The 19103-nt window shown below is 42.9% G+C and overlaps 1 long non-coding RNA gene across 1 annotated transcript; it reads right to left on the bottom strand.

The window, feature by feature from the left end:
• Positions 1-17323: 17323 nt before the first annotated feature.
• Positions 17324-18125, bottom strand: LOC110579586. Its single transcript, XR_002480276.1, has 3 exons — positions 18089-18125; positions 17699-17742; positions 17324-17494 (listed from the first exon to the last, which is right to left on the bottom strand). It is a non-coding gene; the product is annotated as an uncharacterized LOC110579586 (long non-coding RNA).
• Between the last annotated feature and the right edge of the window lie 978 nt (positions 18126-19103).

Here is a 19103-nt window from a genome sequence, read left to right as displayed (position 1 = left end):
TTGAAGGATTTGGGGGTTGCTCCCAGTTTTTCATGGTTATGAATAAAACAGTTATAAGTATTCATGTACAGGTTTTTGTGTGCATGTGGTTGACATTTCTCTTGGGTAGTAACACAAAGTAGGATTGATAGGTAGTGTGGTAACATATGTTAATTCTAATAAACTGCCAAATGATGTCCAGAGTGTCTGTACCATTTTGCATTTCCACCAGCAGGGGATTCTCACCAGAGTTCTCATTGCTTTGCATCAGTGATTGCACTTGGTAATGACGTGTGTGTGTGTGGTTTTGTTGTTTGCTTGCTTTTGGTCATCCTAATAAATACATAGTGTATTTCATTGAGCTTTTACCTTATATTTCCTTAAAGACTAATGATGAAATGATTATTTTCCTGTGCTTATTTGCCATCTGTATATATTCTTTGGTGAAGTGTCTGTTCAAATTTTTTACCCATTTTTATTGGGTTGTTCGTTTTCTTGTTATTGAATTTTGAAGTTCTTTATATATTCTATATACAAATACTTTATCAGATATGCATTTGGCCGATAGTGTTTCCCAATTGGTGGCTTGTCCTTATTTTCTTAACAGTGGTTTTCAAAGAGCAGAAGTTTTTAATTTTGATGAGATCCCACTTATCATTTTTTTTAGCATATTTTTGGTGTTGTATCTGAGAAATCTTTGCATAACCCAAAGTCACAAAGATTTTCTTCCTTACTTTTTTTCTATAGTTCTAATTTTTGCAATTATGTCTGTGAACGATTTTGAGTTAGTTTTTGTAAACGATGTGAAATATGGATCAAGGTTCATATTTTTACATTTGGATGTTCATCTGTTCTGGTATCATTTGAACCATTTTTTTCTCCAGTGAATTCTCTTTGTACTTTTGCCAATAGTCAATTGACTCTATGTGCATGAATCTCTTTTTGCACTCCCCACTGATCCACGTGTCTGTCCTTTGGCCAATACCACAATGCCTTCATTACTGTAGTGCTATGGGCCGAATGTTTGTGTTTCCTCAAAATCCATATGTTGAAGCCCTAATCCCAATTGTGGTGGTATTAGGAAGTGGGGCCTTTGAGAGATGTTTAGGTCAGGAGGGTGAAGCCCTCATGAATGGGATTAGTGCTGTTATAAGAAGAGATATGAAAAAGATGATCTCTCTCTCTTTCTCTCTCTGCCACGTGAGGACACAGTAAGGAGGTGTCCATCTGCAAACCAGGAAGAGAGCTCTCGCTGGACACCAAATCTGCCAGTGCGATGATTTTGGACTTACCAGGCTCCAGAACTGTAAGAAATAAATTTCTGTTGCCTAAGCCACCTGGTCTGTGATGTTTCCTTATAGCAGCCTGAGCAGATTAAAACACGGAGCTTTATAGTAAATCTTGATTCCAGCCCAAATTGTTTTGGCTATGGTTTACCATCAGGTTTTATAGCTGACCCTGGCTGTGCCCTGTCCTTAATCTCAGGGCGCTCACCATCCCAGTACCTGCCAGTGGCATTTAGTATAAGCACCTGGGCTACCCTGCCTGAGGATTTTCTCTCAGCCCAAGTCAAGGGAGCCAAAGACCTCAGGGAGCAGAAAACCCAGCCAGTGACAGATGGGAGCTGGAGGATAAATACCCCATTTTTTCACTCTGGATGGGAAATTCCAAGGCAGGTTCTATACTACCTTCCAGAGTTTTCCAACAGTATTGAGCCCCAATTGCCCATACCAGCAATATTCTCAGTACCACACCCTTTTCAATTTCCTTCTGCCCTGTCTCACAGACCTATTCTCTGAATAGTGTTCCTTCGTCAACTCCCAAATAGATTACTTGTCCTCAAATTATTGCCCCAGGGTCTTGCTTCCAGGAAAGATATATCCCAGCACCTAGCTCAATAACTGCCACTTGTAGACTGCAACTGTTCTCGCCAGAGCAAAGACAATACAAAGCAAAGACAATACAAATACAAAATACAAAGACAATGTTTAGTTCAGGAACCTAACACGGTACATGTTGAATGAATGAAACAATGAATAATTCACTGAATGAACTAATGAAGGAAGCCAGGAAGAGCCATTAGCCAAATTTCAATCCCACCTTCCCAATTCATGGTAGTCCTTGGGGACACGCATTCATGTCCAGATTTGTAGTGTTTCTTTCTTATATTTGGAAAAGGTTCTCTGAAATATGCCAGCAATCTCCAAGGGGAATGGAGGATCCCTCGACCATCAGGCAGGCCATTTGAGATGGTGGGCTGGTGCCGACAAATTGGTGGTGGGTGTCAGGACAGAAACCTACTGCATTGAGCCAGAAGATAGAGATTGAGAAATGGGGTAAAAATAAGGGAGGGTTACATCAACCACACCCCTCTCTACCAGTGATCTCGTGGATGACAATAGTTGCCAGATCTTCTCCCACTGAAATGAGCTTCACAGTTGATTCCTTCCTCCTGGGGTTTTCCCTATGCACCTCTTCCTAGATGGATCTTTTGAAACTTACAGAAGGTTTGAATGCCCTCTCAACCATCCCCACAAATCCACTGAGTCTGTGGAAGTAAACTCGCACAATGCTATGCCCTTTAGACTTTGCAGTTGCTTGCTAATGCAGCACTAAGTACATGGATATTAATTATATCATGATTATTTGAGTGCTCGAACATATATTTGGCCTCATAAATAATCATGTGTGCAAACTGAAAGAGAACATCAGTTTTCATACAGCAATTGATAAAAGATTTTAGTCTGGCCATATATTACCATTTCTTTTTAAGGCAATAGATATTTTTTTAATTTCAATCTGAGATGGATATAGATACAAATATGGATATAGGTATTTGAAGCCCTTAACAGCCTTTTTCAACCTGGTTCCTCTGTGAGAGAATGAAGCTGTGGTGTCTAATAGTCACAAGGGCTATCGGACAGAGGACTGGTTCTCAACTAAGGTTCGGCTCATCGCCACTTGAAAATTGATACTTGAGAGAAAAATGATGGTGGGAAAGCAGAGGCTGTTTTATCTAGGAAGCTGGGAACCTGAGAAGGTGGGGGACTAACATCTCAAAGACCATCTTCCCAGTCCAGGACAGCTGGAGGGTTTTAAAGAGGAAGGCAGGGAAAAAAGGAAGGGGGCTACATGCAGGAGAAGCACGTTCCCTGTGCTGTTAGTCGTACGTCACCGTTACCCTGAACAGATTTGCTGGCATCAGCGAGGGCTGTTTTCAAATATAGTCAGGCCTTATCTTCTGGGAAAGTCTGGTCCTTCACTCCTCAAGGCCAGCGGTCTGCAAATCTCAAGGAAAGTAGGTTAGTTCTGCTATAGAGCTACAGAGGGACTTAAAGTCTGACCACATATTAATTGATTAAGTTACAGGCAAGCAGAGACTCAGATACCACTGGAAGAAGTATAAATTGCCCATTCGGTTGGCAGAGTTACTTGATGTTTTCTGTAAGAACAACCTAGCCTTGCCAAAAGGAAAAACTTAGAAGCAATTTGAATTCTAGGTATACAGCTTAGGGGGAAAACATGCCCAGGGGTATGAGGATTCTTGCTGTGGGAGGGAGTCTCTTTGCTCCCAGAGACTCCCAGCCTCCAGGCCAGACTCTGAATCACAGACGCGGGGTATGCAGAGAGAAGCAAGTGCTTTTATTAATTCTCTAATCAAAACTCATTTTCTATGCCCAGCCCTTTTCTGGGTGCCAGGGGTACAAGAAGGACTAGGCATGAAGAAGAATCTGTGGTAGAACCCAGGCTTCAGCTTGGAATGCCCAATATTCTGGGCTGGTGTGGGGAACGGACACCCTGGACCTCTCACAGTGGGAATCCTCAGTGTCACCACGCTGGCCACCATCTATCTACAGACAGAACGTTAGGTCTGAGCTTCCACGCCATGGTGCAGCCACCTTACTCCCAGATCCTCCACTTCAAGGGGGACCTCTGGCCATCAAGTTCGAAGGCTACTTGAGGTAGGAAAGAAAGAGCATGCGGTGGCAATCCTAGCGGATCACTGACTCAGTATTCCCACTCGGAAAATCAGGACACTTGGCTGAGTGATCCTTACAAGTTCCCCAAGGCTAGTGGTCCTGATGGGCTTTAATCTGGACATCCCCGAGGACCCAGAGGAACACTCTTTATGGATTACAAAGCCCTGTGTAGGATGTTTCCTGATCAAAGTGATTATGTCCACCTTACAGATAAGAAAACTGAGCCCAAAGAGATACAGTCATCCTTCATAGTCATACTGTAAGTCAAAAGCAGGTTTTTTTTTTTAATTTAAATTCAAGTTAGCTAACATATACTGTATGATTAGTTTCAGGGTAGAGTTTAGTGGTTCATCAGTTGCACATAACACCCAGTCCTCATTCCATCACATGCCCTCCGTAATGCCCATCACCCAGTTCCCCCATCCCCCCACCCACCTCCCCTCCAGCAACCCTCAGTTTGTTTCCTATGATTTTTTTTGTCCTCTCTGTTGTAAGTATTTTAGAGAGAAGAGGGCAGAAGGGGTTCACTTGCAATTCTGAGATCAGAAACTTATTTTATTCTATTTTTTAAAGATTTATTTATTTGACAGAGAGAGACACAGCAAGAGAGGGAACACAAGCAGGGGGAGTGGGAGAGGGAGAAGCAGGTTTCCCGCGGGGCTTGATCCCAAGACCCTGGGATCATGACCTGAGCTGAAGGCAGACGCTTAATGACTGAGCCACCCAGGTGCCCCCAGAAACTTATTTTAAAAATAACAAACCACTAGAAGCAAAATAAAGGTCTCCTTGGACATGACCACAGTTATTTTCATCTTTCCCTCCTAGAGGCAATCACAAACTACAGAATACCAGCAGGGTTGAGGGATTCAAGAAATTCAAATATCTATACAGAAGTGATCAATTTTCTATTAGTAATGCCTCTGGGTGAATTCCATAATCAGAGCACCTGCCTGGCTCTGTCTGTAGAGCCTGCAACTCTTGATCTCAGGATCGTGAGTTCAAGCCCCACATTGGGTGTAGAGCTTACTTTAAAAAAAAAAAAAAGAGGCAAACCAAGAAGAAACAGACTCTTAACTATAGAGAACAAACTGATGGTTTCCAGAGGGGAGATGGGCGGGGGGAGGGGTGAAATAGGGGGTGGGGATTAAGGAGCGCACTTGTGATGAGAACCGAGCAATGTATGGAAGTAGTGAATCACTCTAATGTACACCTAAAACGAATATTACACTGTACATTAACTAACTGGAATTTAAATAAAAACTTAAAAAAAAAGGTTCCATAATTGGCTAGCAGACTTTGGGCAGCTCCTCTGGGCATAAGGCATATACACCAGGTTCAGTCTGGAGAGAAGAAGGAAAACCCAGAAGCTAGTATTATTGAAGACATCCCTGAGCCAGCTACATAATTTGTGAGGCTAGCGCAACATGAAAATACAAGGCCCTTTTCAAAAACCATTAAGGATTTCAATGGTGGCAGCAGAGCATGACTCCCGTGTGACTATATAGGCTCCCACACCCATGAAGCTGGCCCAGTTCTGCAACCAACTATCTCTGTGGTGCTGCAAAATCATTTAGCCTTCTGAGGCATAGTCTCCTCTTGTCTGAAAGGAGGGGTTTAACTTCCTCACTCAGTAGAGTTGTTCTGACATAGAAAGCTGTCAGTAAATAGTGGGTGTTATTTTTATTACCATAGGGGTCCTGCACATGTTACCCCAGCAGGTGTTGCTGGGCTGCACTCTGGGCCTCAGGCCACTGGGTCTGCACTGCAGGTGTTCTGGGCCATTCAGCCCCTGCCCTGTCTCAGATCTGTTTCTCTCTGCTCTGACCAGCACATGCCCTCTTTGCCTTAGGTAAAAGTCCCTTCCTCACCCAGGCCCATCAACACTATGTTACCAACTTGTGGCTGTCCCCGGGGCCACCTGACCTTATCCAGGTATTGTCATTTTATATCATGCTATTTAAAAGGGCTATTTTTAAAAGGCATTTATGCCTACTCAGACATAGGACAAGTAGAGAATTCTTCCTTCAGGTCAAGATCTGAGCAGACATGAAGTTTCCAGGAAAGAAACCTGAGACGATTGCCACAGAGAGATTTGGAAAGAGTGGAAAAAACAGGGGGTCTTATAGGTAAAATTCTTCCCATAACACTTTATGTTAACTACACTGGAATTTAAATTAAATTAAATTAAATTAAATTAAATTAAAAATAAATAAGTAAACAAAATTCTTCCCGATCATCGGAGGGAGACAGCTGGGACCCCAGGATCTCCTCCTGTCCTCACAGCCTAATGCCCATCCCTACAAGGGTTCCTCAGCCAGGTTCTTCCTGGGTTGAATGTTAGAGGTTTTGGCAATGCTGATTCCCCTCCTGGCCACTGCCACAATTCTCTGCCGAAATAAGAACTGAAGTCCATCCCCAGGGGAGTGGCCCTGGAATGTGGGGAGGGGAGCAGAAAGCATGAACATCTGGGGAAGAGGTGGGGGAGGATGTGGACCAACAGAGGGGGAGCTCAGCCAGCTCCCCAGCCCTATAACCCTCAGTGCGGATGCTCCGTGAAAGGTGCCAGCAACAACACTGTGGGTTGTTGAACAAACTTCCCAACTGTTTCATTACAAATAGATGCTCAACATTAATATTCTGTTTACTCCAGCTTTTGTCCTGTGTGTTGTTTTACAAAATGGGAACTATACTGTCTAGAGTACCTCAAATTAATTTTTCATTAACATAGCAATACATGTACACAGCTTGAAGATTAAAATAGTACTTTAAAAAAAAAAAAAAAACCACCAGTGGGGCACCTGGGTGGCTCAGTCAGTTAAGAGTCCAACTCTTGATCTAGCTCAGGTCTTGATCTCAGGGTTGTGAGTTCAAGCCCCACGTTGGGCTCCACACTGGGCATAGAGCCTACATAAAAACAAAACAAAACAAAACAAAACCACCAGCAGGACATTTAGGCCTCCCTCTTGACTGTGCCAACCCCCAACTTCTACCCCGCTGCCTTTCTGGTCCCCCACAAGTAATGGCTGTCAATTCTTCTATTTTTTGTGACATTTACTTCCATACTTTATAATTGTATGTATATACTGCTAACTTTTACTTCTTCAGATGTAGACCTTATCTGCTTACTTCCTGTTATGGATTTTCACTCTTCTATAGATCTCTATACCCTCCCAAAATAAATATATCACAATTTTGGTAAAATCCATATTCAAGGAAAACACTATTATAACTCAGTGTAATTGTTACTGCTGAGTTGAGTTGAATGCCATGATCACATTTCATTCTTTTTTTTTTTAAAGATTTTATTTATTTATGAGAGAGAGAGAGCGAGTATGAAGAGGGGGAGGCGCAGAGGGAGAAGCAGACTCCCTGCTGAGCAAGGAGCCCAATGCAGGGCTTGATCCCAGGACCCCGGGATCATGACCTGAGCTGAAGGCAGACGCTTAACTGACTGAGCCACCCAGGCGCCCCACATTTCAGTCTTCATACAATTTTTGTTTTTTCCTGAATCAATTGCATTATTATTTCATTCTTTTTCCCCTTAAAGAAAAACAACTCTAGCTAAGTCTGTGACTCTGCAACAGCTCTGTAAAATGCCTCCCACCAAGACAGTGAAGATCTGGAAAGAACTAAACAACATAATTACTACAGTACTCTTATGGACGTACCATTGAATTTTGGATACTGGTAACAGAAACTATGATGTTTCTCAAGTAGTGGAACATTAATAAGTATTCATTATATACCAGATCACAAAGAAACCCCCAATATGTTCTTATAAAGTAGAAACAATACAAACGATATTCTCTAGTAGCCATGCAACGTGGTGAGAGATTAATACTAATTTTTTAAGTGTCTTTCTTCCCAGAAATTTAGAAACTCTCTGTAAAACAATTATTAGTCCAAAGAGGAAATAAAAACTAGAATCGCAGAATTTCTAAAAAATTACTGATAATGAAATGTTACATATGAGACGCTAAATAATTTGAGTTAAGCAGTAATCAGAGGAAAATCCATAGTTTTAAATACAAATAGAAAAAAAAAGTTGAAAGGGTGAAAATAAATTAAATACACAGCTCAAAAAGCACAAAAGAAACACAAAAGTAAACCAAGGCAAAACAAATTAAAAAAACATTAATAAAAATAAAAGCAGAAAATAACAAGAACCCCAAAAGTAGAGTTGAACTAATAAATAAAATTGTGTCTTCAGAAAAAGATGCATAAAAATAAACAAATGGCTAGCTAATCTAATATCAATAAAAGCCAGAAAGCACAAATACACAACATAGGAAGGACAGAGCAAAGGGAAACAGCTCTCCACCAGGGGAAATTTCTAAAATCACGAGACACTTATTTGTACAGAATTATGCAAATAGATATAAAATTTGGGGTGAAATAAGTAATTTCCTAGGAAAGTGCCATGTATCAATTTTTCCCCAATAGAGAGAGAAGGTGAAAGTAGACCGATTTCTCAAGAAATAGAGACCATTGCAAAACTACCCCCTCTGTTTCCACAGGAGCTGCTCACAAGCCTTCAAAGACATGACACTTTAAATCCAATGTCACTTAAACTACCATTCCAAAGTATCAAAAAAATAATATTCCCAGGTCTTTTTATGAAGTAAGTATACAATTGACCCACCCAAGCCTGGCAAAAGTTACATAAAAAGAGAAAGTTACACATCAATTTCACTAATTAATACCAATTCAGAAATCCAAAATAAAATATGAGTAAACAGAATACAATAGCATATTTAAAAAGGAAGTCATCATGAACAAATGAGAGGTTTTTTTTTTCCCCTGAGAAATCCAAGATGGCTAAACATTAGGAAATCCTTCATATAACGTATATATATTTAAAGAGGAAAAAAATGATAGGATTCATTCTCATAGATGCTGAAAAGACCTTCCAAAAAGTTAACTCACTCTCATTTATTATTTTCTTTTAATGTATTCACATTTGATAAACTAAAAAATTGACCAATACCTTTTTCACAGAGAAACACAAAACCTTTTTTCCATTAAGGTTAAGAAGAATGATATCCTTTAACTTCTCTACTACTTCATATTATATTGGAAGAGGTAGTCAGTGTTATTGTACAGGATTTTAAAAATTAGACACATAAAAATTAGAAATAAATAATTAAAATTATCATTGCAGATAACATGATAGTGTATCTATCAAAGCCAAAAGATTCCATGCTACACCTAACATAGAGAGAATTTTGTATTAATATTCAAAAGTCATTGTTCTTCTTACATGTAAAGAAGTTAGGAGATTTAACATGAGGGAACATTTTATTCACAAAACAACAAAAAAATTTAAACAGTAGAAATACACGCCATAAGGAATTACCAAAATTTAAAAACATTTCTGAAGTACTCAAAAGTATACTTAAATTGGAAGACATCCCTTGTCTTTGGATGGAATGGTTGCAACATAATAAAAATGTCAAATTTCTTCAAGTTTATTTAATATGACCACAATAAAAGTACCAGTAAGGTTTTTTTCTCCCCCAGGGCTTAGAAGAGTTGATTCTAAACTTCATATGAAAAGCAAACGAGCAAGAATAGCTAGGAAATCCCTGAAAAAGCAAAGCATCAAAAAGGACTAGCCTTACCATATGTTAAAAGATACTATCGTGCCTCTAGAGTTAAAGCAGTGTGGTACTGGTATATGAATAGGCAAATTAAAGGAACAAAACAGAAAGTTCAGAATATCATCAGCTACAAATGGAAATATCATGTATGATAAATGTGGCATTTCCAGTCACTGGAGAAATATATACTTTGTAACACACGATATTAAGAAAGCCATAATAATTTTTTAATGCGTGGCCAAAAAAGAAAAGAAATTATAGTCAAAATCAAAAGACAGGAAAAATTGGGGAAAGTATTCTCAGCTAATATCATAGAAAAACAGCTGATCTCCCTCATATATAAAGAGCTTTTTAAAATAAAGAAGAAAACTATCAAAAACCCAAGAGGAATGTGATTGAAATGCAGGAATAGAAAATTCATAGGAAAAAATTAAAATGGCTCCTGAAATAAGGAAAAAATAAATATCAGCCTCTCATTTCAGAAAACTATACATTGGGGGCACCTGGGTGGCTCAGTTGGTTAAGTGACTGCCTTCAGCTCAGGTCATGATCCTGGAGTCCCGGGATCAAGTCCCCACATCGGGCTCCCTGCTCAGTGGGGAGTCTGCTTCTCCCTCTGACCCTCCCTCCTCTGATGTGCTCTCTCTCTCTCTCTCATATAAATAAATAAAAGGTTTAAAAAAAAAAGAAAACTATACATTGAAATTATACTCTGATACCATTTTCTACCAGACTGGCAAAAATCTAGAAGTTTAACAACAAACTCCATTGGCACAGCTGTGAAGAAACAGTCTTTCTCAGACATAGCCGGTAGGAACCCCAAATAGTGCTATCCCTGGGGATGGGAATTTAGCAGTGTTTAACCGAATTATGTGTCTATCCTGTCATCAATCACATTCTAGGAATCTACCCTGAGGACATATGTCAACAATCATGCTAACATAATTTGTGACATTTGTAATAACAAAAGCTTGCTTATTAATGCAAGACAAGGAAATGAGATAAATAAACTTATGACATATCCATACAATGTAATATTATAATATCATTTTTTAAAAATCAAGTGAAGGTCACTATGAGCTGAGATGAAGTAATTGTCAGTTACACTGGTATGTATGTAGTAAGTTATCCCTCACATAAGAAACAAATGCAAATAAGAATATATATACATAATGAAGATGTAAGAAGGATAAATCAAAAATAAATAAAATTGAAAAAAAAAGAAGAAGATAGCAGGAGGGGAAGACTGAAGGGGGGAAATCGGAGGGGGAGACGAACCATGAGAGACAATGGACTCTGAAAAACAAACTGAGGGTTCTAGAGGGGAGGGGGGTGGGAGGATGGGTTAGCCTGGTGATGGGTATTAAAGAGGGCACGTTCTGCATGGAGCACTGGGTGTTATGCACAAACAATGAATCATGGAACACTACATCAAAAACTAATGATGTAATGTATGGTGATTAACATAACAATAAAATTTAAATAAATAAATAAATAAAATTGTTACTTAAAGGGTTGGGTGGAAGTAGGATAAAGGGCATAGAGATGGGAAAAAAAACTGCTATAACTATAACCTTTTATATAATTTTGATTTTTCACCCCCTGCTTTATTGAGATATGATTGACACGTAACGTTATATAAGTTTAAGGTGTACAATGTGATGATTGGACACATGTATATGTTGTTATATGTTTCCCACAATAGCGTTAGTTAACACATCCTTTATTTCAAATAGTTACCATTTTGTTGTCATTGTTATAGTGAGAAAAGTAAAGCTCTACTCTGGTAACAACTTTCACGTATATGATAGTTTTGTGAACTACAGTCACCATGCTATATAGTGATCCCTGGAAGTTAAGTCATCTTTTATCTCCAAACTTAGTTATCTTATGGCTGAAAGTCTGTACTCTTTGGCTAACTCCCATTTCCCCCACCCCTCAGCCCTGGCAACCACCATTCTAATCTCTGTTTCTATGAGTTTGGATGTTTCCAGATTCCATACATAAGTGAGAGTGGACAGTATTTGTTTTTCTCTGTCTGGCTTATTCCAGTTAGCATGATGCCCTCAAGGTCCATCCATGTTATCACAAATGGCAAGATTTCCTTCTCTTTTAATGGCTGAATAATATTCCATTGCATATATGTACCACATTTTCTTCATCCATTCATCTTTCAGTGGACACTTGGGTTGTTTCCCTGTCTTGGCTGCAGTGAATAATGCTGTAGTGAATTTGGGAATGCTGACATCTTTTTGAAATAGTGATCCAATCTCCTTTGGATATATATCCTGACGTGAGATTGCTGTATCATGTGGTAGTTCTATTTTTAATTCTTTTAGGACCCCTCATACTGGGCTCCATAGTGGCTGCACCAATTTACGTTCCCACCCACAGAGCACAAGTGATCCCTCTGCTCTGCATCTTGCCAGCATTTGTTATCTCTTGGTTTTTTGTTTGTTTGTTTGTTTTATTTTTTTTATTCTTATGTTAATCCCCTCCATTACATCATTAGTTTTAGATGTAGTGTTCCATGATTCGTTGTTTGTGCATAACACCCAGTGCTCCATGCAGAACGTGCCCTCCTCAATACCCACCACCAGGGTACCCATCCTCCCACCCCCCTCCCCTCTAGAACCCTCAGTTTGTTTTTCAGAGTCCATCGTCTCTCATGGTTCGTCTACCCCTCCCAATTTCCCCCGCTTCATTCTTCCCCTCCTGCTACCTTCTTCTTCTTCTTTTTTTTTCCTTAACATATATTGCATTATTTGTTTGTTATCTCTTGTTTTTTTGAAGATAGCCATTCTATTAGGCGTGAGGTGGTATCTGATTGTGTCTTTGATTTGCATCCCCATGATGATTAGTGATGTTGAGTATCTTTTCATGTACCTGTTGGCCATTTCTTTTCTTTTTTAAAAAATATTTTATTTATTTATTTGACAGAGAGAGAGAGAGCACAAGCAGAGGGAGAAGCAGGCAGAGGGAGAGGGAGAAACAGGCTCCCTATGGATCAGGGAGCCCGATGCGGGGCTCGATCCCAGGACCCCGGGATCATGACCTGAGCCCAAGGCAGATGCTCAACTGACTGAGCCACCCAGGTGCCCTCCTGTTGGCCATTTCTATATCTTCTTTGGAAAAATGTCTATTCAAGTTGTCTGGATTTTTTTTTCTGCTATTGACTTATAGGAATTCTTTATATATTTTGGATATTAATGCCCTTATCAGATATATGGTTTACAAATATTTTCTCCCATCCTGTAGGTTGCTTTTGTATTTTGTTGATTGTTGATTCTGCTGTGCAGAAGTGTTTTCGTTTGATGTAGTCCCACTTGTTGATTTTTGCTTTCATGCTGTTGGTGTTGTATTCAAAAAATCATTGCCAAGACCAATGTTGAGAAACTTTTTCCCTGTATTTTGTTCCAGTATTTTTAGTTTCGGGTCTTATGTTTAAGGTCCATTGCAAGCTAATTTTTGTGAGTGGTGCAGATCAGGGTCCAATTTCATTCTTTTGCATCTGGATATTCAGTTTTCCCAACACCATTTATTGAAAAGATTACCCTCTCCCCACTGAGTATTCTTGGCTGCCCTGTTAAACATTAGTCAACCATATATGCAAACATCCATTTCTGGGCTGTCATTCCATTGATTCATGTGTCCACCTTCATGCCAGTAATATGTTCTTTTTTTCTATGCTCAGTGTGGGGCTCAAATTCATGGCCTTGAGATAAAGAATTACACATTCCACCGACTGAGCCAGCTAGGCGCCCTAGCAATATGCTCTTTTTATCCCTATGGCTTTGTAGAAGAGTCTGAAATCAGGAGGGGTGATGCTCCTAGCTTTGTTCTTTTTCAAGATTCTTTGATACTTTGGGATCTTTTGTGCTCCCATAGGAATCTTAGGATTGTTTGTTCCATCTCTGTGAAAAATGCCATTGGAATTTTGATAGACGTTGCATTGAATCTGTAAATGGCCTTGGGGAATATGGACATTTTAATAGTATTAACTCTTCCAACCCATGAACGCAGGATATCTTAATATTTATTTGTGTCTTCTTCAATCTCTTCCATCAGTGTCTTGAAGTTTGCAGTGTAGGATCTTTCACCTCCTTGGTCAAATTTATTTCAAGCCCTCTGCCCCTTATTCTTTACACTCCACATGCTTGTGCAGAGGCCACACATGTAGATGTCTTGTCATTCACTTCCTCCACCCAGCTACCAGACCAATGAAACTGGACATGAAGAAGAAGCACGTTCACTTATTCATTTTCTAATCAATAGGCATTTCCAGAGTGCTTACTGTATGCAAATCCTATCCTGGCTGCCAGGTATACACAGATCAATCAGGCCAAATCTGAACCCATAGAAGGTCCTGGTGATAAAACCATGTCTTCATCAGGGAGCTTTGGAAGTTTTCGGGCTTAGTGGGGAAAGAGAATTCAGAGACCACATACACCAGGGCTTAGTCTGTGGAGAGAAAAGCAGGTCGGAGCTATAGCACTAGAACCAGCCAGATGGCCTCCAGGTCCACAGGCACCCCCCAGCCACCAGTCCCCAGCATCGCCTTAGGCTAGGCAGAGAGGGAGAATAGTGGCAGCAGAGTCAAATGAGCACTGCTCAGAGTCAGGACCCCAAGTTCAAATCCTGACTTTTTTACTGCATCAGGGCCTTAGTTTTCCCATCTGTAAAATGTGGCCATTGGACTAATCCAAGTTGTTCTTTGTATTCTGGTGGTCCTATTGGGTTTGACCCTTGGTGTCAGGCTAGAATCCATTCAACCTGGGGAATAACCGTAGCAACAGCCCTCCATGTACAAGTGCTTTACAGCAGACCAATTCCCTGGCTTGCACCACTGGTGCCTTGAAGGACATCATTACGCCCATTTGAATAGTGAAGAAAGTGAGTGTCGCCGAGTCTCAAGCTGGTACTGCCACCGCCTGAGGCAATAAGCAAGGCCGAGGCAAAGCTGACATCCAAACTGAGGTCTCCTGAGCCTGGCAGCAGGGCTGCTCCTTGATGCTTCTCCCAGCTTCTCCCTCCCAGGGCGCAGCTCAGAGAGATCAGGCACAGAAGCCCTGGCATGGGAGACTCTCTCTCTGCCAAGGAGTGCAGAGGGTCAGCGGATTTAGGCCACAGTGGGGGAGGGGGATGTCCATCCAGGGGGTCCTATATCTGAGCCTTGTTCATCTTACCTTCCTCCGGGACCACGCACCGCTTCCTGCTCTTGCCCTTGTCCCGCTTTAGGCTGTGTCAGCCCAGAGTACCCTTTTTGCAAAAGTTTCGAGGGTTGAGCATCCTACACGTGCTTTTCACCACTAAAGACTTCCCAGGCTTCACCTGAACTGGAGAGAGCAGGTCCAGAGCTCAAGACCCTCCTGCTGTCCAGGACCCCAGCCCCGCCTGGCTGCCCAGCTCCATAGAAGCCACCCCCTCTCCCCTGTCCCCTACCCCCAGAGACTGAAACGTCTCATAAAGGAAGGCCTGATTCCTTTAAGCCAGTGGGCCCCCTGGTGGACTGACTGGTAGCTGAACCTCAGTCACTAGCCACTAATAAGATTTACAAAGTTGGCAGTGGCAGGGGCCTAGTTAGGCCTGGTCCCCAACCAGATTCAGAGGGAGCCCTGTAGCACCCCAAGACTCTCTGTCCTCTGTCTCAGCCTTTGCCCCTTCCTTGGAGGTAGGACCTTCTCCCCCAGGTTCAGAACATTTGTAGGACTCCTGCATCTTATTCAATAAGCATTGCTGCTTCACTGAGCATGACTGGTCATCCTGGCATGAACCTGAGGGCTGACCAACCTGGAGCCAGTTGGGGGGTTAGAGGAGAGCAGGCTCTAGCTTTCTCTTCCTCTGAAGAGAGACAACATGGACAAGGAAGGAGTGCATGAGACAAATGCACAAAAGAGCTTCTTCTCAGGAAGTGAAGGAAGTCCCCAGAAGCCAAAAGGAAGGTGGGGGGGGGGGGGGGGGGGGGCAGTCATGACCCAGACACGGGCGAGGGGAGAGTGCCAGGGACAGCCTGATAGGTGGGCAATGAGAGTCACTGGCTCAGGAGGGTACGCATAGGGTTCACGTTCAGGCGTTCCTGGCCTGGGGAAAGATAGACATGCAGAACAAGGACCGACAGAAACAGAGAGAGGGAGAAAATAAAGACAAACATCTGGAAACATTATGATGAAAACTGAGTGTTAGAGACAGAAGGACAGGCAGACAGACAGATGGACAGACAGAGAGAGTAAGATACAGTAATAAAAAGTAAAATGAGTCAGAACTTCAAATATATCCAAATAGCTATCGAGAGGGAACGAGGTGAGGAGTAAGGGCGCAAGGAGATGTAGAGCATGAGAGTGAGGTGAAGGACAACAGAGAGACAGAGGGAATATGGCGGACAGAGCTGTTTAGGCAAGGGCTGATTTCAGGTCATCCAGACACGCTCTCAGACGAAGTCCTCACAAAGAACCTGCCCAGTGTTTGTCTGAGTTCTCTTTCCCGCCATGCCCAATGGAAGGACTTGATTGAACTCCTGCCTTAGGAAAGGAAGAGGAGGTCACCCCCAAGCTAGACAGGAGCCCTGCCATCTCTGACTTATTATTCAGAGACACAGGGGACTCCCGTGGTAGGTGATGTTCATTCAGGTGCTACCTGTCAGCATGGCTGACACTTTTTATATTGCCCTGTCTTCTGAGACTTCCTGCATCCTGCCCCCCTCCTCCACAGGCAGCCTGCCTCATGGCCTGATGGCTCTCCTTGTCTCCCAGACATTTCCCCCAATAAACCCTCGATCTAATCTCATCTTGACATCTGCTTTTCAGAGGTTCCAAAGAACACATGCATCTATTTGTTTGGGCTTGAATTATTCAGGCAGCGAAGGAAAAGAAAGTAAGGAGGTAGAAGAAATTTTGGAAAAGAGAGAATATGTTTTTCTCTGATACATATCATTATCGAATGAAGATGGTAATTATATTCCATGAGAAACATTAAAAAGAGTGAGGTCCCCATTTTGTTTAAATGACTATATTCAGTGTATACCTAAAATTTCAGCCCTTATGGCCATGTAAACTATGACGAAAAATATTCGGTGTCAACTTAAAACCTTCTAGGCAATAGTAGCTTCACAGAAATTTGTTTCAGATGTATGTGTCAAGGAAAAATGAATTCTTTTGAAGACCACTCTCCCAGACCTGAAATCCTGTGTGACCCCTATTCAAGACTGAGTCACACAGCAGAAGGTGAGAAAATGCAAGGCTAAATAACACTTCATTATTAGGTAGATCAGGGTCTAAACGCCCAAACTAAGATTCAAGGTAGCTAACCTGGGTCACAGCCTTTCCTTTTCCTGATTGATGATGGGCCTAAATTTTAGACCCTAAAGTAGTTTAGAACTAAGGCATGACCTGCTCCATGTCCAGCCCTAAATTCCAGACCTGGCTTTCGATCTTCTAATCCAACAACTGGAAAGGCTGCGAGCAGCAGTACCAGAGACAATGTAGTGAAAATGCTTCTTCCTCCATCTCCAGGTAACATGTGCACCTTTTATAGGATTCACACACAGAAGACAGGACTCAAAAATGCCCCTGGAATCTGACCAACAGAAAATCTGAGGGTCAGGAGACATTGAAAGAGAGAAATAAATCAGAATAAGAGAAGTGCAACAACCAACCAAAATTAAATGTGAAACAGTAACCTCAAACTCTATAGGATCCCCCCAAAAGGCTGAAGACAGAGAAACGGGGGTGGGTGGATATCCAACAGTCTTAGATTTTCATGTAGTTTTAAATATATAACTTTATTTCTTTGTGTTGTTTTCATGTTAATAAGCATTAAACTCTTGATAAAAGAAAGTGTGGGCAGTGAGGAGAGAGCACGGAGGAACTGGGGATCAGTTACCCAAGTCTGAGCCTGTCCGATGGGTCTTCTCAGGTCTGGTTAAGAAGGGGTTTCTACCTGGGAAGAGAGGAGGGAATCAGAGATGTGGGAAGGTGCAAATGTGGGAGGGACATACACTGGGTCCCAAGACCCCCGTAGTCTGCATCCTGCTGGGTACTCTCCTCCCGGGAGCACTGGGATGCGCTGCCCAGGAATCAGGGACAGGGGACAGGGAATTCTAGGAAAGCCATCCTAAGGAATTAGAATCTTATCATCCCTTACCTCACAGTTTAAATGTGGAGAGGAAAGTGACTCATTATTACAAGCTGTAAGAAAAAAAACAACGGCAGTTGAAAATCGTCATAATAAAACTTCAGTAACGGTCGAGGGGCTTGCCGATAACCTTGTCCGAAGGGCCCGGTCACTCAGAAGAAAGGAGGGATGCCCATGACAGGAAATGGTACTGTGCCTTTTTGAGGAAGGGGTCTTGGGCCTCCCTCGCTACGGCCCGACCCGCGAACCAAATTTCAAGGCAGACCCCGGTGGTAAAGCTCTGCTGTCACAGATTTCTAAGAGCACTGCCAGTTCTGGCCTGCCTCCGGGACACCCTGTTCTTCTGGAACATTCCCGGGACACAGCCCCGGGCAGCAGAGCGGGGAGAGGGGCTCTCACCTCATTCCAAGCTGAGCCACGGCTCCATACACTGCTGCCTGCAGTTGTAGAAGCAACACTTCTTGTCCCCCCTGCAACCTCTGTCGCGCCAGCACAGAGGTAAGAGGACGAAAGGGCAGCCAAGTGAAAACTCTGGGCAATATCCAGGTTTCTTTACAACTGAGGAGAAACGCCACAGGGTGAGCTGGGGGCGCCGGAGCGTCGTGGCCAGCAGGCCCCCGGGACCGCTCCGAGGAAGGTTCCCCCACCCCAGCCACGCGCCCGGGGACACGCACCCTTCCGCGGCCTCTGCCGCCCGGGCTGCGCCGTGTGGAGGCCGAGGAGGAGGAGGAGGAGGATCGCGGTGAGTGCGGAGGGGCCGAGCAGCTTCATGGCGCGGCCGAGCGTGTGCGCAACGTGCGGGGTGATTCTTGGCTTATATCCCCTCTGGCAGGTGCCCGCCGGCAGGGGGCGCTGTGGTTCCGGGGGGAGGGGGGGTCCCAGGTCACAGGTGCCTCCCTCGGACCTGGAAAGAGCAGCCTTCCCGCCACCCCCCAGGAGAGGCCTGGCAGCAACCCCTCTTTTTCAGGGAGGGTCAGGGCTGGCCTGGCCCTTACTACTCGGTGCTTTACGGCGTGGATTTGGAGGCGGTAGGAGGGAACCGGCTTTCCCGGGGCGCTCCTTAGGTCTGACACACTCCGCTCTTCTCACTGTGTCTCCAGAACAATTGAAAGCAGCGGATTTCAGAAATGAGTACATTTGGGCGCCTGGGTGGCTCAGTCGTTGGGCGTCTGCCTTCGGCTCAGGTCATGATCCCGGGGTCCTGGGATCGAGTCCCGCATCGGGCTCCCTGCTCTGCGGGAAGCCTGCTTCTCCCTCTCCCACTCCCCCTGCTTGTGTTCCTGCTCTCGCTATCTCTCTCTCTGTCAAATAAATAAATAAAAATCTTTAAAAAAAAAAAAGAAAGAAAGAAAGAAATGAGTACATGTGAAGAGCTTACTTTGAAACAGACACAGGCACAAAGACAAGGCAAGAA

This window comes from Neomonachus schauinslandi, chromosome 10 (assembly GCF_002201575.2).
Source record: "Neomonachus schauinslandi chromosome 10, ASM220157v2, whole genome shotgun sequence".
Taxonomy (NCBI): domain Eukaryota; kingdom Metazoa; phylum Chordata; class Mammalia; order Carnivora; family Phocidae; genus Neomonachus; species Neomonachus schauinslandi.
The sequence above is the reverse complement of the archived record's forward strand: the minus strand, read 5'-3'. Positions and strand labels throughout refer to the sequence as shown.